A 25,492-nucleotide genomic window follows, 5' to 3' on the forward strand; every position below is an offset into this window, starting at 1 on the left:
CCAAAAAGAGCCCACTGTCACCTGTGTTTCCCAGAATGTTCTGTTTCTCATTTGAATCTCAGACATCTTCACTGATGGTCACAGTCAGAACAGAAGAACAATTATCCATAAGCAGCAACCAATTTTTCTGGCAAAGTCTCCCAAATCTGGCCCAGCCACAATGGGAGCTATTTGAAAGCCCCAGTAGTATTCTGGGAAGCAATCTGTCCATGGGGGCCGGAACAAACCTGAGGAGAAAGGATGGGACTTAAGGATCTCTGTCTGTCTTTTCCCTCCATTTCCCAATGGCACCTGATAGCTAGTCCACAGTGTTATAGAACCCTGCTATGCAAAATAACTGTTTGGATATGTATACATATTATTTTACTTAATATATACTTTAACATATTTAACATGTATTGGTCAACCTGCCATCTCGGGGAGGGGATGGGGGGAAGGAGGGAAAAACTTGGTTTTGTAATTGTCAGTGCTGGAAAATTACCCAGGCATATATCTTGTAAATTAAAAACCATAATAAAAATTATTATAAAAAAAGAAAAATTACCCATGCATATATCTTGTAAATAAAAAGCTATAACCAAAAAGAATTATAAAAAAAGAAAAATTACCCATGCATATATCTTATAAATAAAAAGCTATAATAATAATAATGAAAAAGAACCCTGCTGTGGTCAGTAGCCTGGATAAATGGGGTTCAGTAATAGTAGCAGTGACACCTGGGGTTCATCACTGAGGATCAAGGGGCTTATTCTCTCTCCACTCTGAACTGATGCTGATGATTTGGGTGTGAATAGCAAAGCAAACACCATGAGCTGAAGCAGACATCAAGGCTGAAATATAGTGTGACATTTTCCAAAGTGGGGTCGGAGTTATAGTTTCTACTTTCTATAGGAAAAAAAGAATGATCCTGGAGGTCAGTCTTTTCCATCCTGATCTGGTGGGAGTTAGGGGCATGAGTCACAATTTAAAAAAAATTCATTTATTTGTTTCTTTATTTTTACAAATCTTTGATTTAAAAGAGTTGTCATAGCATGTATACATATATTGTATTTAATTTATACTTTAACATATTTAATATGTATTGGACTACCTGCCATCTGGGGGAAGGGGTTGGAGGAAGGAGGGGAAAAGTTGGAACAAAAGGTTTGGCAATTGTCAATGCTGAAAAATTACCCATGTATATATCTGGTAAATAAAAAGCTATAATAAAAAGAAAAAAGGAGACATATGTTTGCTGATTTCATCAGGGAAAGAAATAAATTATTGTCAAGATAAAAAAATAAATAAATAAAAGAGTTGTCATTGGGAGAGCAGGTATGTGGTGCTGACAGCCAAGGAAGTCCCAGGTTGTAATCTCTGTCCTTGTATTCAACATGGGGAGCAATCTGAGAGCCCCTTCTCTCTCTATCCTGACCCGGCAGAGAATAGGATGATAAGAAAGAGTCCAGACACTGATTGTTCTGAAACAGGCATGATGGGGGATTGAAAGATATATGAGGGAGGAACATTGAGAGGTTGTAGGAGAAAAGGAGTGTGTGGAGAGGGTCGAGGTAATTTCCATCCTGTATCCAAACAGACTTTGGAAAATAGTGGAGGATAAAGGGGTCTGGGCTTGCTGTGGTCCATGGGATCACAAAGAGTTGGACACAACAAACAGCACCAGAAATGACGATGATAACAAATCCAATAGGGAGGCTTAAAGAGCCCAGCCTATCTGTCCGCCTTCCACAGTGCCAAGATGCCAGTAGGCAATTCTGTATCTAACTCTGCTTCATCTCCCTGGCAACCAGGTAGAGGGAGGAAGTCATTTTGTATTTCTTTTTCAGTTAGGTGATGCTATATGGGGTTTCAACCCACAGTGTATGGATGTGTGTGTGTGTGTGTGTGTGTGTGTGTGTGTGTGTGTGTGTGTATATAAAATGTGTGTATATATATATATAATGTGTATATATATACATATATATATATATATACACACATATTTATTCCCATCTCTCACATTTATTATGTAAACCTAGGAAAATTATTTAAGCTGGATGTGTGTGTATGTGTATATATATATATTCCCACCTCTCACACTTACTATGTAAACTTAGGAAAATTATTTAAGCTGGATGTGTGTGTGTGTGTGTGTGTGTGTGTGTGTGTATACATATATATATATATATATATATATATATATATATATATATATATATATATATATATATATATATATATATACACACACACACATCCAGCTTAAATAATTTTCCTAGGTTCACATAATAAGTGTGAGAGATGAGAATAAATATGTGTGTGTGTGTGTGTGTGTGTATATATGTGTATATATATATATATATATATATATATATATATATATATATACACACACACACACATCCAGCTTAAATAATTTTCCTAGGTTCACATAATAAGTGTGAGAGATGAGAATAAATATGTGTGTGTGTGTGTGTGTGTGTGTGTATACACACAGATATTTATTCCCATCTCTCACACTTATTATGTAAACCTAGGAAAATTATTTAAGCTCCTGGTGCTCCAGATAATTCTCTGAAACGGAGGTGCCACCCTTCCTTGATAAAGGGATTTCTTATCAGAAGCTTTCTGCACCTGTGAAATCACAGGTTCAGTAAAAACAAAAATACCTTTACCTGTATGTGTTGTCTCCTAGATTAGAATGTAAGCTCTTTGTTTCATTTTTTCCTTTGTACCCCAATGCCTAGCACAATGCCTGGTATACACTAGATGCTTAATAAATGCTTACTGTTTGAAGATCAGCTGTAGTGCAAGATCCTTATTTAAACTGCTGTTGCATATTAGTTACTTAAAAGCACAGAGCAGGGAAGCTACTTGAAGGGAGAGGTAAGATGGAAGAATTGTGGGTCATTTCCAGCCCTAAATCTCTCCATGTAATTATTGCTCTGCTAATCAAATCAGCCAAAATGAAGTTGATTTAGGAATGGAATAGGACCTGTCCTCAAATAGCCACTAGATGGCGATAAGAGGCCAAACACATCTTGATGGGGTAATTATTTGTTTAAAAACACACACACTCTTTTAACTTGTTTAATTCATAGGATGGTGGGATTCTAGATCTAGTTCTTGAAAGGAGCTCATAGGCCATTCCAGTCCAACATTTTCATTTTGCAGTGGAGGAAACTGAGTCTCAGAGAGGTCAATTTCCTTAACCAAGAACACTCAGGATGGATTTATGAATGTTTGCACATTGATTGATATTTTTGCCAGTTAAAGGGACGATTTTTCTCTAGCAAATATGCAAGAAGGTAGAATTTGTTGGCTTTAAAATTTTATTATTATTTTTAAAATTTTTAACATTAATTTTTCAAAATTTTGAGTTCTAAGTGCTCTCCCTGTGGCCTCTCTCCCATCCATTGAGAAAGAAAGCAATAAAATTAAACATGTGAAATCATGCGAACCATATTTCCATATTAGCTATGTTACAAAAAAGCAAGAAAAATAAAGAAAATTTTAAAATTATGCTTCAATTTGTACTCAATTCTCACTCGGGAGCTGGATAGCCTTTTTCATCACGGCTCCTGTTTTGGATCATTGTCTCGATCAGAGTAGCTGATCGTTATTACAAAATTGCTGTTAACTGTGGACAATGTTCTCCTCGGTGTTCTAACTTCACTTTGTATCAATTCAGATAAATCTTTCCACGGTTTTCTGAAAACTCTCCCCTTCATCGTTTCTCATAATATAATAGTATTCTATCCCAATCACATAGCACAACTTGTTTCACCATTCACCAACTGATGGACGTCCCCTTATTTCTAATTCTTTGCCACCACTAAAAGAGCTGCTATAAATATTTTGTACATTCAGGTCTGTAATGTTTCGTTGTCTCCAGAAACTTAGTAAGAACCTAACAGAGGTCCTTTTCCTTAAAAAAAGCCTCTCTGGAATACAGTAGTAGTGCTGGATCCAAGAATACATACACATTTCTATAGCCCTGTTAGAATACTTCCAAGTTGTTTTCCAAAATGGTTGGACTAGCTTTCTCCTTTATCAGTACTTCATTTAGTGGCCTTATTTTTCCATATCCCCTCCAGCATTTGTCGTTTTCCTTTTCTGTCTTCTGGCATTCGTGACAATCTGAGGTATATCATCTCACACCAACAGAGTTATTTTAATTTGCATTTCTCTAATCAAGAGTGATGTAGAGTATTTCTTTATATGCCTACAGATGGCTTTCATTTCTTCTGAAAATTATCCATATCCTCTGACCATTTATCAGCTGGGGAATGGCTCTTATTTTTATAAATTTGATTCAGTTCCCTATATATTTGAGAAATGAGGCCTTTATCAGAGAAACTTGCTGTAAAATTTTCTCTAGTTTTCAAGAAGGTGTAATTTACAGCTCAGCGATACAATGGATACAGCATTGGACCTAGAGTCAGGAAAACTTGAGTTCAAATCCTGCTTCAGATAGTTAATCTCTTCAGATACTTGACCTCTCTCAGCCTCAGTTTCCTCATTTGTAAAATGGGGATATCAATAGCACATATCTCCTAGGGTTGTTGTGAAGACAAAAATGAAATAGTATTTACAGAATTCTTTGAAATATCAAAGCATAACATAAGTGCTCTTATTATTATTGAAAAAGAGTAAGGTTATTAATGTCCTTTTCCTCTAGGATGTCATGATACAATATACACATTGCTGGGCTTGGAGTTAGGAAGTCTCATCTTACTGAGTTCAAATCTGGTCTCAGACATATACTAGCAGTGACCCTGGGTAAGTCACTTGACTCTGTTTGCCTCAGTTTCCTCACCTGTAAAACGAGCTGGAGAAGGAAATAGCCAACCACTCTAGTATTTTTGTCAAAAAAAATCTCATGTGGAGTCACAAGGACTCGGACATGACTGAAACCAACTGAACAACAATAGCACTAACACAAGCAGCAGCAGGCCCATTTTATTGAAAGATCAAGTGCTTCCTGACTGGGGAGTATTTATGGTCATTTTTTTTGGTAGCAGATCTTTTAGGCAGTTGGTGAAGGTATTAAAGAGAAAATCAGATTTGAGCCTGCTGGACTCTGTCCATTAATTGTCAATTAATCAGCTCTTAGCTGATAAACCTTGTTTATATGGAGTAGGAAGATACTTTATGTAGAAGGTAAACTCCTATAGGTAAGCCACTTCTCCCTGTGCCTCAGTTTCTTCCTCTGTAAATAGAAGAGGGTGGACTAAAGGGTCATACTGTGCACAAAATGAAAATATCTTGGTAAGGATCAGAAACTCCTCGAGGGCAGGGGCATTTTCCATTTTTGTTTTTTTAATCCCCTGCTGGATACCTAATAGGGAATGTTTAATTATTTAATTTAATAATATTTAGTAAATGTTTGTTGACAGAAGAGATTGATTGGGTTAGAATGATTTAAGGAGATGTAGGGACTCAATTATTATAGTATGGCTAACTATAATCTATATCTATATCTATATCTATAGCTATCTATCTATCTATATTATATACTATATGGTTTTTTGTTTGTTTCAGGTAAGTGGAGTTAAATGACTTGCCCAGAGTCACCCGGCTAGAAAGTGTCTGAGGTCAGATTGGAACTCAGCTTGGTGCTCTATCCATAGTGTCATCCAGCTGCCCCACCTTTTCCATTCTTTAAAAGTTCCCTATTCAAAAACAAATACCACTGAGAAGGGACAAACTTTACTTAGCATCTTTGTAGGGATTGGAAGTTCTTCGTTTTTGTTTGGGGCTTTGTGTCTACTCTTTTCTCTGACACATGCTTGCTGTGTGACCCTGGATCAGTCATTTAACATCTCAGTATTCTAGGAAACTTTCAAAGATTCTTAAAATTCAGAGAAGGTATTGATCTATATCAGCAGAAGGATTTTCTGATCCAGTAGTTCCTTACACCAAGGATACCAGTCCCTACTCCTCTCATTCTCTATTCCTAGTACAGTGCCTGACAGAGTAGGTGGTTAATAATTGCTCCTTGGGTTGGGTTGGGTTAGTTGAAGAGCGAGAATGGGTAGGCAAGAAGCAAACCAAAGGAGAAAGCGATTGAGGAAAAGCATGGGAGCAGGAGACTTCTCCAGAAGAAGGAAAGACAAAGTAAAGCAGAAATGACAAATATGATAAATGGGTAAGACTAGACGAGAACTCAGTGAGGGGAGGGATGATAAGACTGGATTGCTCTAATTAGTTCACCTAAAGAATTCTGCTTCCCGTTCCCAGTCCTTACTCACAATGAAAAGTCCCATTATTATGAAATATAACTTTCTTCTCCAAAGGAAGAACTCAATAGAGATATTTATCAGCAAGTAGAAATTCATATACCTCTATTGTATGGGTTTTTTTGGCGGGGGGGGGCAAGGAACAAAACTACTAACCTAATAGATCAAAAGGACTGCTATAGATATTTTCCCTAGATTTTTTTTAGCAAAATGTTTGACACAGTATCTCATGCTGTTCTTGTAGAAAAGACAGAAGGATGTGCACGAGAAAATACGAGAATTAAATGACTTTTCATCTGATTGAATGACTGGCTCGTTCTGGAAAGCAATTTGGAAGACTCAAAAAGTTACAAAACTGTCCATTCCCTTCACCCCAGAGATACCACTGTTAAGCCTATATTCCCAAGAGATAAAGAGGAAAAGGATCCATGTACATGAAAGTATTTTTGTTGTTTTTCAGGCATTTCTGAGTCTTTATGACCCCATTTGGGTTGTTTTTTTGGGCAAAGATACTGGAGTGGTTGGCCATTTCCTTCCTCAGCTCATTTTACAAGTGAGGAAACTGAGGCAAACAGATTAGGTGACTTGTCCAGGATCATGCAGCTATTAAGCATCTGAGGTCAGATGGGAACTCAGGGAGATGAATCTTCATGCTGTATCCACTGTAGCATTTAGGGTTAGCCACCTAGGTGTCCCTAGAAATAGTTTAGCCAATTTTTTGTAGCTTTCAAAGAACTGGAAACTTAATTAATGGGGGATGGCTGAACAAATTATGATGCACGGATGCAATGGAAAACAATTGCACAAATTCGGAAGGGGGCAGTTTCAGAGAAACTGAGGTAGACTTTGATGGAAATGAAACACGTCAAATCAGGAGAAAAATGTATATAATATATGTATAAATAAAAACATATAAACAATATAATATATAATAATGAGATTGTAAAGATTAAAACCCCCCTGAAAGGTTTAAGTATTCTGATCAGCTATGATTCCAGAGAACTGATCATAAAACATGCTACTCCTCCCCATTCCCCCAACAGAGTGACGATGGACTCAGGGTGCAGATAGAGACATATATTTTTTGGACATGGCCAATGTGGGAGTTTGGCTTGAGTATGCATATTTTGTTACAAAGATTTTGTTTTTTTTTTTACTTTTTCTTTCCAGTGGGGGGTGGAAGGGAGCAGAGGTGAGAGAGAGAGAAAATAGATTTTTGATAACTGAAGAAAATTAAATTAAGTTGGAAAAAAAAAAGGGTGGTCATTAATGGTTTCATGTCAACCTGGGAGGAGGTTTCCAGTGGAGTGCACTCTAGACCTGGGCTTGGCCCTGAACTGTTTTAAAAACATATATTTATTTTTACAAACATTTATTATCTCTGTCTCCCACTAGCTCTCATTGCACAAATCAAAAAATAAGAAAAGGAAAATCAGCCTCTCATAACAAACACGCACAGTCCACTCATACAGAGTCCCACATTGTCTATGTCCACAAATGTGGGTCTCCCTCTGCACTTTCAATCCCTCACCTCTGTCAGGAGGCGGATGTTGTGTTCTGTCTGCAATCCTCTGAGCTGATTGTTGATCGGGATGTCCCAAAGGCTTTCAAAGCTGATTTCGTTTATGATGCTACTATCATATGTATTGTTCTAGTTCTGCTCATTGCACTCTCCATTAGTTTGCTCAAGTTCTTCCAGTTTGCTCTGAAACCATCTTTTTTTGTCATTTCTTATGACACGATACTGTATATTCATATACCATTATTTGTGTAGCCATCCTGCAATAAAGGGGCCAAGGGAAGGGAGGGAAGAGGCATTTATATAGTGCCTTATGTGCTAGACACAGATTTATAATATTTATATTATATATATAATATTGGGAACTCAGGGAGATGAATCTTCCTGACTACAGGCTTCATGCTGTATCCACCGTAGCATTTAGGGTTAGCCACCTAGGTGTCCCTAGAAATAGTTTAGCCATTCTTTTTGTAGCTTTCAAAGAACTGGAAACTTAATTAATGGGGGATGGCTGAACAAATTATGATGCACGAATGCATATTTATAATATTATCTCATCTAATCCTCATAACAACTCAGGGAGGTAAATGCCATCATTATCTCTATTTTACAGTTGGGAAAACTGAGGCAACCAGAGCTAAGTGACTTGCTCACAGTCACATGGTCAGTGAGCGTGTGAGGGGGGATTTGAACTTAGATCTGTCTGAATCTGGGTCCAGTACTCTATCCATTGCACCACCTGATAGGTGGGCACTCTTAGTTTCTGGGTTTTTTTGCTACTATGAATATTTTTGTAATACAGGTCTTTCCTTTTTTTTTTTCTCTGATCCCTTTGGGTGTAGAGCTTGGCTTAGTACCATTATATTAATTAAAAGTTAAAATTAAAATTAATTTTATCGTGGAAATATGCATAGAAGAATTGTACCTGTTTAACATTGGATTACTTGCCATCTAGGGGAGGAGGTGGGGGGAAGGGAAGGAGAACAAAATTTTGAACACAAGGTTTTTTTGCAATGGGGAAGATTGAAAATTATCTAAGCATATGTTTTGAAAATTAAAAAAAAATAATAATTTTAATAATAATTTTTATTTGAATAATAATATATTAATTTAATAAAATAAATTAATTTAATAATTAATAATTTAATAATAAAATGAATTTTAAAAAGAAAATCAATTTTAATTTAGAATTTCTATTAAAAGTTTAAGTTTTGAAAAGCACTTTACACGTATTATTTCACTTAAATCTCACAGATCCCATGAAGTAGGTGCTATTATTATCTCCATTTTACAAATAAGGAAACCGAGGCTCACAGAGTTAAAAGATACTCAGTTTCATAGTTAGTATCTTAGATGGAACTCAAAATTATGTCTTCGGGTCTCTATGTTCAGAACTGGCCCCAATATGATAAGATACTAGCTAAAATTTTATCAGTGATTTGTTTCAGTGACACTTGTATCAAGTTTGTAGATGTGCAAAGCTGTACACGGCGGGGGGGGGGGGGGGGGAGGTACTCTGTGATTCCAAAGGATCTGTGACAAGCTAGAAAACTGGGCTGATGAAGTTGAATAGAAATAAAGGTAAAGCCTGATACCCAGGTTCAGATAATGGACTTTACAAATACAAAAGGGTGGAGGCTTAGCTACTTAGTTGTTTGGAGGAAAAAAAGAACTACAACAGTAGTCAGTGTGATGGTAACAAAAGTGACTTCAAATTTGGGCACGGTCTCCAAGAATAAAGGGGTGATAATAATAAGTTAGCATTTATATAACATTTCCTCATGCACCAGGAACTGTGCTAAGTGCTTTACAATTATTACCCCATTTGATCCTCCCAACAATTCTGGAAGGGAGCTGCTGTTATGATCCCAGTTTTATAGATGAAGAAACTGAGGCAGACAGAGGTGAAGTGTCATTCAACTAATAAATTTTGTCTGAAGTCACATTTGAACTCAGGTCTTTTGAGTTCAGGCCTGACATTCTAGAAATTATGCCTAATGTACTAAATAGAACCTTTCTATTCCACTGTGCCCAGTGTGTGGCTCAGAGCTGGTCACACATGCTAAGAAGGACATTGGTAAACTGGGGAATACCCAGAGGGGACAACCAGGATGTTGAAGGGCCTTGAGTCTATGTCATATGAGATATAGAACTGGAAGAGATTTCTGAGGTCCATCTAATACAATCCTCTCATTTTTTAATTTATTTATTTTTTTTTATTATAGCTTTTTATTGACAGAACATATGCATGGGTAATTTTTCAACATTGACCCTTGTAAAACCTTCTGTTCCAACTTTTTCCTTCCCTTCACTCCATCCCTTAGATGGCAGGCAGTCCCATGCATGTTAAACATGTTAAAGTATATGTTAAATACAATATTTGTATACATATTCATATAGTTTTCTTGTTGCACAAGAAAAATTGGATTTAGAAAGAAGGTAAAAAAAACCTGAGAAGAAAAAACAAAAATGCAAGCAAACAGCAGCAGAAAGAGTGCAAATGCTATGTTGTGGCCCACTCATTTCCTAGTGTTCTTTTGCTGCAACTCCCTCATTTCAATATGGGGAAACTGAGGTCCAGGGAGGGGAACTTTTCCAAGTTCACACATAATATCCTAGATCTAGAATTGGAGGAGACTCTAGAGACCATCTAGTCTTACCCCTTCATCTTACATGTGAGGAAACTGAAGTCTAGTGAGGAGAAGTGGTCTGATCAAAGTCACACACAGAGGAAGATATGACCCCAGGTTCTGAGGCTCTAGGGCTAGTGATCTTTTTGGTCTGGAGAACACTAGGAGTGGAAAGGAATGGGAAACTTGATATCTATCTTCTTATACTTAAAAAGCCTGACTTTTTCTGTTTGGTCCCAGGGGACAGAGATGAGACAAAGGGTGGAACTTGGGCAGGTCTTTGTAGAAAGGTTTCTCTCATGGCTTTGAATTGGACTAGATGGCCCCTATAACCCTTTCCAACTCGAAAATTCTATGTCTCAATGATATTAACAAGAATAATAAGATTTGACATTCATATAGTGTTTTAAAGTCTACAACTACAAATATTTTCTCATTTGATTTTCACAACTTAGGAGGAAAGTGCTATTATCTCCATTTAACAGATGAGAACCTTGAGACAGAGATCAAGTGACTTATCCAGGGTCACAGAGACTTTAGAAACCTCAAATGGCATTTGAATTTGGGTCTTCCTGATTCTAAGTCCAGAGCCCCCAGATCTAGTTCTTTAATCCTATGTGTAACTTTAGACAAGATTTCTAACTTTGGTGGGCCTCCATTTATCTATAAAATGGATGAAAGGTGGTGGAGTTCCCTTCCACATCAAAATCTATGACACGGAGAATCTATTTGACACTGACTCAGTATGAGAATGTGAATAATACCCTCCGAAGGTTTATCTACATTTGTGGATAAAAAAAAAATTCAGCAAGGGAAATCAGAATACCAAAAGGAGCTCAATTTAGGGATATAGTGGGTGGCTTTTGAAAGCTTATTGTTAAATTTCCTGCTGGAGTATTTACACCATTGAAATTGGAAAAACTACAAACAAGGACTTAATTTAGCTTTTTGATGGAGAAAATCTGAATATTAAACTTAAAAGTATGTCTTGTGTATACTTTTTTGTGGGGGGGGTTGGTAAGCATTTACCAGTACATCTCTTGTTCAGTCAGTCAAAGAGCATTAATTAAGCACCTACTATGTGTCCAGTAATAGGCAATAGTCCAAAAACTATTGACAAATAAGCTATATAAGTTTATAAGCTGGATAAATTGGAGAAGATAGCTAACATGGAAAGGGACCGACATGAAGGAGGACTGAGAGAGGCTTTGTGGAGAGGGAGAGCTGGGTTGTGAAAGAAGCAGGGAAGCCAGGAGAAAGCCATGAGGAAAGTAAGCATTGCAAGCATGGAGGTCACGGGCCTTGAAAATGTAAGGAATCGGAGATGGATTGTCTTGTTCAAGGAACAGCGTGAAGGTCAGTGTCAATGGACAGTCATCTTGTTTGAAAGAATGATTATTTTTTGATAACTGTATTTCAACATAATGAGTTTTCTTTGTGAGTGCCTGTGCTATATTTGAAAACATTCTGAGAAGGGGCCTCAAGGCTTCACCAGATAGCTAAAGAGGGGCCGTGACATAAAAATCATGACGAATTCCTGATCCAGGGAATATATTCCCAACTGCTCAAGGCTGCTGTCAAGGAAGAGAGTTAGAGCCACCCTGATCTGGAACATAAAGCTATGTGGCCCTGACTCAGTTGGCTAACAGTATTCAAGGGGACAGTTCTGCCCCATCTGATACTTCAGGAAAAGGCTTATTACATTGCCACCAAGACTATAGTCACAGAATAGAGGCTACTAAAATTTAAGAAAAGAAATCCTATGATAATTTTTATTATAAAGCTAATAATAACGGGCAGATGGCATACCACTGAAAAATGGACAATTCTTCACTCTTTAAAGGGATGGACATCTATTCTCTGCAACATATTAGCCTAGAAACTTGTAATTCATTCTTGGAAAAAAAAAGAGTAGAGGCTACTATTTGAACTAATTACAATTTTGTCAAACAGAGTTGTCCATATCAGCCTATCTTCTGGAACAAGCCCACTAACATCCCGGGAGTATAACTAAATACTTGTTTCTCTTTTGTCTTAAGGATGAGTATATTTTTTTCCTAACTCAGTTGGCTAAGATAATTCATGGGAACAGTTCTGCCCTTGTCTGATACTTCAGGATAAGACCTATTACACTGTCACCAAGAATATAGTCACAGCATAGAGGCTACTAAAAGAAAATTTAAGAAAAGAAATCCTATGATAATTTTTATTATAAAGCTAATAATAATACCACTGAAAAATGGACAATTTTTCAGTCTTTAAAGGGATGGACATCTATTCTCTGCAACATATTAGCCCCTAAACTTGTAATTCATTCTTGGGAAAAAAAGGAGTGGAGGCTACTATTTGAACTAATTATAATTTTGTCAGACAGAATTATCCACATCAGCCTATCTTCTTGGGAGAAGCCCGCTGACATCCCGGGTGTGTAGCTAAATACTTGTTTCTCTTTTTGTCTTGAGAATGGGTACATCTTTTCCTGACTCAGTTGGCTAACAGTATTCAAAGGGACAGTTTTGCCCCTGTCTGATACTTCAGGAAAAGGCTTATTACACTGTCACCAAGACTATAGTCACAGAATAGAGGCTACTAAAAGCAAATTTAAGAAAAGAAATACTATGAGAACTTTTATTATAAAGGTAATAATAATGGGCAGATGCCATACCACTGAAAAATGGACAATTCTTTAGTCTTTAAAGGGATGGACATCTATTCTCTGCAACATATTAGCCTCTAAATTTGTAATTCATTCTTGGGAAAAAAGAGTAGAGGCTACTATTTGAACTAATTACAGATTACAATTACAAATAGAGTTATGCATATCAGCGTTTCTTATGGAACAAGCCTTCTGACATCCTGGGAGTGGAGCTAAATACTTGTTTCTCTTTTTGTATTAAGAATGGGTACATCTTTTCCTGACTCAGTTGGCTAAGTGTATTCATGGGAACAGTTCTGCCCTTGTCTGATACTTCAGGATAAGTCTTATTACACTATTACCAAGACTGTAGTCACAGAATAGAGGCTACTAAAAGAAAATTCAATAAAAGAAATACTACGATAACTTCTAGTATAAAGCTAATAATAATGAGCAGATGCCATACCCCTGAAAAATGGAAAATTTTCATGGTTTAAAGGGATGGACATCTATTCTTTGCAACATATTAGCCTATAAACGTGTAATGCATTATTGGAAAAAAAGAATAGAGTCTACTATTTGAACTAATTACAAATTACAATTACAAACAGAGTTATCCATATCAGCTTATCATACGGAACAAGCCTGATGACATCCTGGGAGTGTAGCTAAATATTGTTTCTCTTTTGTCTTAAGAATGGGTACATCTTTTCCTGACTCAATTGGTGAAGCGTATTCACAGGAACAGTTCTGCCCTTGTCTGATACTTCAGGAAAAGGCTTATTACACTGTCACCAACACTATAGTCACAGAATAGAGGCTACTAAAAGAAAATTAAAAAAGAAATACTATGATAACTTCTATTAAAAAGCTAATAATAATGGGCAGATGGCATACCACTGAAAAATGGACAATTCTTCAGTCTTTAAAGGGATGCACATCTATTCTCTGCAACATATTAGCCTCTAAATTTGTAATTCATTGTTAGGAAAAAAAGAATAGAGGGTACTTACTATTTGAACTAATTACAATTTTGTCAGAGTTATCCATATCAGCCTATCTTATGGAACAAGCCCGCTAACATCCAGGGAGTGTAGCTAAATACTTGTTTCTCTTTTGTCTTAAGGATGAATATATATTTTTCCTGACTCAGTTGGCTGAGAGTATTCAAGGGGACAGGTCTGCCCTTGGCTGATTCTTCAGGAAAAGGCTTATTACACTGTCACCAAGACTATAGTCAAAGAATAGAGGGTACTAAAAGAAATTTTAAAAAAAAGGAAATGCTAGGCCCTTGTTTGATGCTTCAGGAGGAGGCCTGAAGATTTCTCACCCTGTCACCAAGAGTATAGTTACAGAATAGAGGGTACTAAAAGAAAATTTAAGAAAAGAAATACTGTGATAATTTTTATTGTCAAGCTAATAATAATGGAAGATGCCATACCACTGAAAAATGGACAATTCTTCAGTCTTTAAAGGGATGCACATCTATTCTCTGCAACATATTAGCCTAGAAACTTGTATTAATTCTTGGGAAAAAAGAGTAGAGGCTACTATTTAAACTAATTACAAATAGAGTTATCCATATCAGCCTATCTTCCGGAACAAGCCTGCTGACATCCCAGGAGTATAAATACTTGTTTCTCTTTTTGTCTTGAGGATGGGTACGTTTTTTTTTTTTTTTTTTTTGTGACTCAGTTAGCTAAATGTATTCAAGGGGACAGTTCTGCCCCTGTCTGATACTTCAAGAAAAGGCCTTTTACACTGTCACCAGACGATAGTCACAGAGTAGAGGCTACTAAAAGAAAATTTAAGAAAAGAAATCCTATGATAATTTTTATTATAAAGCTAATTATAATAGGCAGATGCCAAACCACAGAAAAATGGATAATTTTCATTTTTTAAAGGGATGGACATCTATTCACTGTAACATATTAGCCTCTAAACTTGTAATTCATTCTTGGGAAAAAAAGGAGTGGAGGCTACTATTTGAACTAATTACAATTTTGTCAAACAGAGTTATCCATATCAGCCTATCTTCTGGAACAAGGCCCCTAACATCCCGGGTTTGTAGCTAAATAATTGTTTCTCTTTTTGTTTTAAGGATGGGTACATCTTTTCCTGACTCAATTGGCTAAGTGTATTTGTGGGAAAAGTTCTGCCCTAATTTGATACTTCAGGAGGAGGCCTGAAGATTTCTAACACTGTCACCAAGACTATGGTCACAGAATAGAGGGTACTAAATGAAAATTTGAAAAAAAAAAAGAAATACTACAAATACAAATCACAATTACAAATAGAGTTATCCATATCAGCCTATCTTCTGGAACAAGCCTGCTGACATCCCGGGAGTGTAGCTAATTACTTGTTTCTCTTTTGTCTCGAGGATGGGTACATTTTTTTCCTGACTCAGTTCGTGAAGCGAATTCACGGGAACAGTTCTGCCCTTGTCTGATACTTCAGGATAAGTCTTATTACACTATAACCAAGACTGTAGTCACAGCATAGAGGGTACTAAAAGAAAATTTAATAAAAGAAATTCTATGATAACTTCTATTATAAAGCTAATAATAATGGGCAGATGCCATACCCCTGAAAAATGGACCATTCTTCAGTCGTTAAAGGGATGCACATCTATTCTCTGCAACATATTAGCCTCTAAACTTGTAATTTATTCTTAGGAAAAAAAGAAAAGAGGGTACTATTTGAACTAATTACAATTTTGTCAAATAGTTATCCATAGCAGCCTATCTGACGGAACAAGCCTGCTCACATCCTGGGAGTGGAGCTAAATACTTGTTTCTCTTTTTGTCTTAAGGATGGGTACATCTTTTCCTGACTCAGTTGGCTGAGAGTGTTCGAGGAGACAGTTCTGCCCTTATCTGATACTTCAGGATAAGTCTTATTACACCATTACCAAGAGTATAGTTACAGAATAGAGGCTACTAAAAGAAAACTTAAGAAAAGAAATACTATGATAATTTTTATTATAAAGCTAATAATAATGGGCAGATGGCATACCACTGAAAAATGAACACTTCTCCACTCTATAAAGGGATGCACATCTATTCTCTGCAACATGTTAGCCTAGAAACTTGTAATTCATTCTTGGAAAAAAAAGAGTAGAGGCTACTATTAGAACTAATTACAAATAGAGTTATCCATATCAGCCTCTCTTCTGGTACAAGCCCCCTAACATCCCGGGAATGTAGCTAAATACTTGTTTCTCTTTTTGTCTTGAGGATGGGTATATTTTTTTCCTGACTCAGTTGGCTAAGTGTATTCATGGGAAAAGTTCTTCCCTTGTTTGATGCTTCTGAATAAGGCCTCAAGATTTCTAACACTATCACCAAGACTATAGTTACAGAATAGAGGCCACTAAAAGAAAATTTAAAAAAGAAATACTATGATAATTTTTCTTACAAAGTTTAATAATAAATGGGCAGATGCCATACCCACTGAAAAGCAGAAAATCTTCTGTCTTTAAAGGGATGATTACAGCTATTCTTTTTTTAAAATCTTTTTTAATATCTTTTTTTTTTGCCAGTAAAACAATTTTATTATCAATGGCTTGCAGAAACATGTATGAGTAAAGACTAAGGTGAAAGGGACACCAAAATTTATATAAGAAGTGTGCATCAAGCTACAACAGAAGAGCAAGAGCAAGGTGTGATCATAGCCTTTGAGCAAGTTACTGCATCAGGTAGAATTATAGGGAACCAAGGAAAATGGGTAAATAGGGAAAGATTCTTCAGGAGATTTATACATGATGTGCTAAGAAAATATAGGAACTATTCATCATTTTTGATGAATTCTCATTATTTTGCATTCTTAGATACTTTCAAGATACCAGGACTATTACAGTAACTTCCATTTTAATTAACCTGTCTAGAGCCTCTCTCTCCATTTTAATCCATCCTTCACACAGTTGCCAACGGGCTTTCCCTACTTAAGTGCTCTACACACACACACACACACACACACACACACACACAGACACAAAGACACACACACACACACACACACACACACACACAGACACCAAAACTCCAATGACCCCCCTATTACCTATAGGAATCAAATTTAGACTCCATTGTTTGGATTTAAATCTCTTTACAATCTGCCCTACTTTTTCCATCTTTTTAAATATTACTACCCTCCATAAGCTCTATAGTCCAACTATATTGATCTTCTGGTTTCACCGCCCACCCAGCCTCCAATGTATTTTCACTTACAATCCTTCATACCTCAAAAGTATTCCCTCCCCTCATCTTGGCTTTCTGAAAGTCCTGCTTTCTTTCAAAATCCATCTCAACTATTCTCTTTTTAATGAAGTTTCCTTAATAGAATGCATGTCCCCTAAAGGGATGTCCCCTCATTTCACCGTTGTATTTCTAGTTCCAGCATTAAGCATCACACCTGGCACAGAGTAAGCCTGTAATAAAGGCTTGATGATTGTTTGATGAAAGCAGGAAGTTGTAAGGAGGTTAACTGGCAATGGGGAATGATCATGTATATGTGGGTGAAAGCTTTAACAGAGAAGAGGGATATGAATTCTTGGACCAAGAGTGAAACACTTAGTGTTTTTAGTACCTAAGTATAGAGAAGTCTGGATAGAAAGTAAGTTAATCTTTTTTTTTTATTATAGCTTTTTATTTACAAGATATATGCATGGGTAATTTTACAGCATTGACCTTTGCCAAGCCTTTTGTTCCAATTTTTCCCTTCCTTCTCCCCACTCCTTTCCCCATTTGGCAGGTTGACCAATACATGCTGCATATGTTAAAGTATAAATTAAATACAATATATGTATACATGATGGACTTTTATTCTTGGCAACAAATTAGCCTATAAACTTGTAATTCATTCTTGGGGAAAAAAGGAGTGGAGGCTACTATTTGAACTAATTACAATTTTGTCAAACAGAGTTATCCATATCAGCCTATCTTCCTGGAAGAAGCCCCCTAACATCCCGGGAGTGTACTTGTTTCTCTTTTTGTCTTGAAGATGGGTACATTTTTTTTTTTCCTGACTCAGTTGGCTAAGTGTATTCAAGGGGATAGTTCTGCCCCTGTCTGATACTTCAGGAAAAAGCCTTTTACACTGTCACCAGACTATAGTCACAGAGTAGAGGCTACTAAAAGAAAATTTAAGAAAAGAAATCCTATGATAATTTTTATTATAAACCTAATAATAAGGGCAGATGCCATACCACTGAAAAATGGACAATTCTTCAGTCTTTAAAGGGATGGACATCAATTCTCTGCAACATATTAGCCTCTAAACTTGTAATTCATTCTTGGGAAAAAAGAGTAGAGGCTACTATTTGAACTAATTACAATTTTGTCAGAGTTATCCATATCAGCCTATCTTCCTGGAACAAGTCCGCTAACATCCCGGGAGTGGAGCTAAATACTTGTTTCTCTTTTTGTCTTAAAAAATGGGTACATCTTTTCCTGACTCAGTTGGCAAAGCGTATTCATGGGAACAGTTCTGCCCTTGTCTGATACTTCAGGATAAGGCCTATGACACTATTGCTAAGATTATCGACACAGAATAGAGCGTACTGTATGAACTAATTACACTTTTGTCAAATGGAATTATCCATGTCAGCCTATCTTCCTGGAAGAAGCCCACTGACATCCCGGGAGTGTAGCTAGATACTTGTTTCTCTTTTTGTCTTGAGGATGGGTACATCTTTTCCTTCCATTGATAGGAAGCCTCTCTTGGCTTTTGAGTGCTTTCTCCTCTGGAGCTCAATGAAAGGCAGGGTTGAATCACATTTTTCAAGAAATGGAAACCACCTCTAATTTCTTTCACTGGGTCAACAGGTAACATTAGAAGGAATACAGGGACATGGAACTCTGTGATAGAATCTGGGGAGAGAGCCATTTGTGGCCTGGGAAGGAATCCAAAACATACAGCCTTATCTACATTGCTGTTCTATCTGATTCCCAAGAAAATAATGTCCTTAACTTTGGTGTCATTAGTCTGTACTGCCTACCACCTCTCTTCTGGTCTTTTCCCCACTCTACCCCTCTTTTTGAGTTTTTACAAAGAAAAATAAATAGCTTTTAGAGAAGAAAAACTAAATAGAGGCTGAGGGCCAAGGGTAGATTTTTCCAAATATGAAGTAGGCGAAACTGTTCTTGGTTGCTCCAAATCTCCCCTTTATCTTGTTGTTTTTTTTTAAATGATGTTTAACATGTAAAAACAAACAACTTTGTAAACCTTAAAAACTGATCAACACAATGGCCAGTGATGAGGCTTGTTATTCATTTCCTGACAGAGAGAGGTGATGGACCTAGGATGCAAAATTATTTTTGTTGGACATGCTAATGGGGGAATTTGTTTTTCTCCACTACACACATGCACACACACATTTTTACTAAATAGATTTTTCTTAAAAGAGGTTTTCTTTTTCCTTTTCTTATAATAGAGATAAGGAAGTGAGCAGATTTTTGTTCACCGAATAAACAAATAAAAAATAAGATGCTTTATTTAAATGCTTAATTAGATGGTTTATTAATATTTATACATTGCTATCTCTTCCCAATTATCTAACCCCCCACCAAACAGATTTGTTTATAGTAAACAAATATAGGCAAGAAAAACACAAACCAATGCAGTGTTCCTGTCTGAGAAGGAGCCACTCATTCCTAATCTGTAAACCACCATCTCTCAGCTGAGAGGATCATGGGAGCTTAGAGCTAAGGGATCTTAGAGGCTATTTAGCTCACTTCTCTCATTTTCCAAGGGAATAAACTGAGGCAAGGGGGAGGAAGTTATGTGCACAAAGTCACCCACGGGCTCAGAGATTTAGAATTGCAAAGTGACTTATAAGTCATGTAGTCCAGTTCCCTTATTTTCCAGAGGAGACAGCTGCCCAGGGAGGAGAAGTAACTCTCAAGATCTCACAAGTAGTGAGGATCAAAAGTGGGATTTTACCCTAAGTCTTTGGACTCTGGAATCAAGATTGGTTGCATGATTTCTTAGGGTCTCTGTGACTTTTCAGGTTGTTCCCCTGTCCGTTATTGTGGTCATTATGTAAACTGGTCTCGGGTTCTAGTCCCTTTGCTCTGTAGCAGTTCCTGAAAGTCTCTCAAGTTTCTATGACTCAGGAGCAGCTAGGTGGCACAGTGGATAGAGCACCAGCCTTGAATTCAGGAGGACCCGAGTTCAAATCTGGTCTCAGACACTTAACACTTCCTAGCTGTGTGACCCTGGGCAAGTCACTTAACCCCAGCCTCCAAAAAAAAAAGTTTCTCTGACTCTCTCTCATTTTGGAAGGCCATTAGTCCTCAAATCTCCTTTTACTTTCAGTCTCTGTTATTCTTAGTGGCAACACTTCCATTCCCCAAGGGAAGTTCCTTCAGGCTGTCCATAGTGTAAACACTAAGGGAGTTCCTTCAGGCTTTCCATAATCTCCACCAGCTCATCAGAAAAGACCATCCATTTCCCTAACCCTTTCACAAGAAGGTATAAATGACTGACAAGGCTGCTTTTCCCTCAGCTAATCAAAATCAGAAAGGTAAAGCAGGGTGACAAAGGCTGTGGACAATGGCCCTGACTCATTTCAATTCAGCCAGCATTTATTAAGTTTCTACTGTCTTCTACTGGAACACATAAAGAGCTGTCTTTCAGGCAAGAAAATGTAGACATAAGTCTCACCTTTGACCCCCATGTGCTGTGTGACTCTAGGAAAGGCAGTTAAGCTCTCAGTGTTCCTCTGTGACTAAGAATTGCAAAGAACTACCAATTTAAGCTGGTGGATGGTACTTTCCTTATTGGGAGTTTTCCATGTATGTGAGACCATGGTGGTTTAAAAAATATGTACCAGGGTCTGTGTTAATCGCAGGGGACACAGAAACACCAATGAGTCTGTTCATCATTTCTTAAAGAACAATAATATTCCATCACCTTCATATACCATCCCTTATTCAGCCATTCCCCAGCTGATGGGCATCCACTCAGGTTCCAGTTCCTTGCCACTACAAAAAGGGCTGCCACCAACATTTTTGCACATGTGGGTCCTTTTCCTACTTTTCAATAAACATTTATTAGGCGTCGACTTATATCAGGCACTGTGCTAGGCACTGGGGATACAAAAAGAGGCAAAAGAGAGTCTCCAAGTTAAGGAGTTCACAATCTAATGAGAGAGACAACATATAAATAAATACATACAAGGCAGAAGAGAGAGGGGATACTTAACAGAGCGATGGCACCAGAATGAAGAGGATTTGGGAAAGGCTTCCTGGAGAAGATGGGATTTGAGCTGAGACTTGAAGGAAGTCAGGAAAGCCAGGAGGCAGAGATGAGGAAGGGGATCATCGCAGGCAGGGGGATAGCCAGAGAAAATGCCCAGAGTGGAGAGATGGAGTGTCTTGTTCGTGGAATAGCCAAGAAGCCAGTGTCATCGTACAGATGGGAAGAAGTAAGGTGGGAGAAGATCACGTAGGTGGGATAATGGCAGATTACAAAGGGTTTTGGACACCAAGCAGAGGATTTTAGAATTGATTCTGGAGACGAAGGGGAGCCACTGGAGTGGATTGATTAGGAACAAGATATCATCAGACCTGTTCTTTAGGAAGACAGCTTTGGTGACTGAATGGACAATGAGATGGGAAGGGACTGGGGGAAAAGTGACCAGAGAGCAATAATCTAGGTGTGAGATGGTGAGGGTCTGTACCTGGGTGGTGACAGTGTCAGAGGAGACAAGGGGGCATATTTGAGAGATATAACAACAATGGAATCGACAGGCCTTGGCAAGAGCTTGGAGATGGATGGTGAGAAGGGGCGAGGGGTCAAAATCTCGATTTTGAGCCTGAGTGACTGAGAGAATGGTTGGACCCTTCACAGTAATAGGGAAATTAGGGAAGGGGGAGGTTTGGGGGGCTTTAAATATGTTGAGTTTAAGACATTTATGGACCATCTCATTTGAGCTGCTGAATAGACAGTCAGGGATGGTTCTTGGGGAAATATCATTTGCTGACCTATGTTGAAGATTGCTCACTGAAGGCCTGGGTATCCCGGCTCCGTCGCTCTCTGAGTAACCATGAGCAATTGCCTTCTCGTCCCTGGATCTTAGTCTCTTCCTTTGTAACACGAGTGCTTTTTTTTTTAACCAGATGGCCTCTGCAATCCCTTCTAGCCCTAAATCAATGAACCAATAATAAATATTATAAATCCAGTGTCAGCTGTGTCCTTGGCAACATCTTCTGAACCTTTCCTCAGTCTTTCATGTCTGCCTTTATCAGAGGTCAAGGGACCCTGACACCGGGGATATTTGTATCTCAAAAAAGACACATCTCTGAACCAGAGGAATAAATTTCCAGTCTAGCCTGGCATCCAAGGCCCTCTTTAATTTGGACGTAACCAGTTTTCTTTGTCCTTGTACTCTTTACTGCAAACTGGTCCATCTGTGGTCCCCTAAGCATGGCTTAGCTTGGACTGTTTCTTTTCCTCAGGATGCTCTTCCCAATGCCATCCAGACTTCAAAGCCCAACTTGGGTGCTACTTCCTTTGGGAAGCCTTCTCTCAGCATCCTGGCCCCCCACCCCCACCCCAAACTTTCCCCTCCTCCAAATTCTTACAAAATTTACCATTTCCACCATGTCTTGGGGTTTTTATCCCCTACTACCATGGGATTGGTTAGTTTTTTTATGTTTTATTCCCAACTACAGTGTCTTCTTTAGGACAGGGACCATATCTTATAATCCTTTGGATCCCACACAATGTTTTATGCCCAGTAAAAACTCAATATAATTTTATTTTTAATAATAGCTTTTAATTTTCAACATTCACCTAAACCTTGAAAAACCTTGTGTTCCAAATTGTTTCCTTCCCTTCCTCCCACCCCTCCCCTAGACAGACAGCAATTAACCCAATATATATTAAACACGTGTAATTCTTCTATAAGTATCTCCACATTTATGATGCTGCACAAGAAAAATATAAAAAAGAAAGAAAATAAAAGTAAGCAAACGATAACCAAAAAGGTAAAAATACTATGTTGTGATCCACATTCAGTCCTCATAATGTTCTTTCTGGGTGCAGATGGTTCTCTCCTTCACAAGTCTATTGGAATTGGCCTGAATCTCAATAAAGTTTTAAAAAATTAATTGAGGTATTTAAGCTCTGTCAGATTGCTTGATGTCTTGGGGAGAGGGAAGATAAGGAGGGGGAAGATAAGGAGGGTAAAGACAAGGAGGGCAGGAGAAAAAATTGGAACATAAATTCTTACAAAAATAAATGTTGAAAACTGTCTTTACATATATTTGGAAAAATAAAATACTGTTGAGAAGCAAAATTAAATGGGCAGTTAGAGGGCCCTGGAGTCAAGAGGATCTGAGTTCAAATCCACACACTTAATACTTCCTAGCTATGTGACCCCGGGCAAGTCACTTAACCCCAATTGTTTCAAAAGAAAAAGAGAAAAAAATGAATTATGCAATGTCAGATTTCAGTAAACTGACAAAAGAAGTCATTTTTTTGAGGGGAAGGATTTGATTATTCTCTATAATGACTACAGAAGACCCACTGATTTATTGTGTGATTGCTCTCCAGGCTGATCTCAAATGAGTCACTTTTATTAATTTTTGGCTAAAAAAGTCTTCTAGCCAGTTACCTCTGCTTATTGATAGAACACAAGTCCAAAACAAAAACCTGGTTTTCTCTTAGCCTGGGCAAATCAGAAGACCTGGGTTCAAATCCCCGCCACCTAGATGACTTTGGGCAAGTCATTTCCTCTTCCCCAGACTTCAGTTTGCTACTCTCTTAAATGAAGGAGTTGCACTAAATGGCCTCTGAAATTTCTTCTGGCTTTCAGTCTAGAATTTTATGTATTTTCTGGAGCAAGTCACCTCATCTCTCTAGGTCTCAGTTTCCTTCTCTGTAAACTGAGAGATCTGAACTAGATGGTATCTAAGACACTTTCCTCAGTGTAAACCTAACTCATTTGGAAAGAAGAGAAAAGCACCATTTTGCTGATTAGTTGAAAGGGAATCCTTTTAGCATATCTTTCTTTCTAAAAAGATATGGATATTTGGCTCTGAATCACTATTGATTAGAGAAATGCAAATTAAAACAACTCAGAGGTATCAGCTCACACCTTTCAGATTGGTTAAGATAACAGGAAAAGATAATTATAAATGTTGGTGGGGATGTGGGAAAACTGAGACACTGATACATTGTTGGTGGAGTTGTAAACTGATTCACCCATTCTGGAGAGCATTCTGGAACTATGCCAAAGGGCAACAAAACTGGGTATGCTTTTGATGCAGCAGTGTCTCTATTGAGTCTGTATCCCAGGGAAATCATAAAGGAGGGAAAGGGATCTATGTGCGCAAGAATGTTTTTGCAGCTCTTTTTGTGGTGGCAAAGAATTGGAAAAGGAGTGGATGTCCATCAGTTGGGGAATGGTTGAGTAGGTTATATGTATGAAAATGATGCAATATTATTGTTCTATAAGATGCGATGACCAAGCTGATTTTAGGAAGGCCTGGAAAGATTTTCTGATGTTGAGTTGAACAAGTAGAATCAGGAATACATTATACACAATAACAGCCAGACTGTTCAGTGATGAACTAGGAAAGACTTGGTGATCCAAAGCAATCCCAATAGACTTTGGATGGAAAACACAACACATGTTTACTTCCCCCCCCCCTTTTTTTTCTCTTGTGGTTTTTCCCTTTTGTTCTGATTTTTCTCTTTCAACATGATTCACAAAGAAATGTGTTTTTAAAAAAGAATGTATATGTATCACCAGAAAATAAAACAATAAAAAAGATGTGGATATTTGATGTGCATTAAAGTCCTATGTAGTTGGTGCAGTGGGAAAAGCACGTGGACCATTTTGTATTCTGCATTGATGTGTTGGTTAGTTTTAAGGAAACATCTTTTTTTATTATTCCTTTAAAATTCATTGTTACAATGGATGGTTCTCTGAAGAGGAGGGAGGGATATGTTAGGAATGAAGGTGATGTAAACCCCAAAGATAGCAAAACACTTTTTTGGGGGGAGGAAGGTAATTCCCTGAGGGTATACACTCTTACTCAGATATCTCTACTGTGTGGAAAACATAGTTAAAGGGATGTGGAATTCAGGAAGAATAGAAGAGGTACAAGAAATTTCCAAATAATATTTATAAAGCCTTTCACCCACATTATCTTGCTTGATCTTTGGGAACACTGAGAGGCAAGTGTTTTAGTTCCCATCATACAGAGAAGTAAACTGAGGCTCAGAGAATGTGAATTGCCCACAGGTCGAAAGGAAATGGGAAAGCTGAGACTTCTCAGAATGTCTGAGTGTTCTTTCTGTTGTACCTACATGTCTTTAATTAAAATAAATAACAGCTGGATGGAAAGAGCAGCAATACCGTCACTTAGCCAGATGTTTTTGCTAAAAATGGCAATCGGCATCTGTATATTTGTGAACTCTGCCAAAGTACTCCGGTGCTGCCCGGATCTTTCACTAGGTTCTTGGCCTTGGG

This window comes from Sminthopsis crassicaudata, chromosome X (genome assembly GCF_048593235.1).
Source record: "Sminthopsis crassicaudata isolate SCR6 chromosome X, ASM4859323v1, whole genome shotgun sequence".
In the NCBI taxonomy this organism is placed as follows: domain Eukaryota; kingdom Metazoa; phylum Chordata; class Mammalia; order Dasyuromorphia; family Dasyuridae; genus Sminthopsis; species Sminthopsis crassicaudata.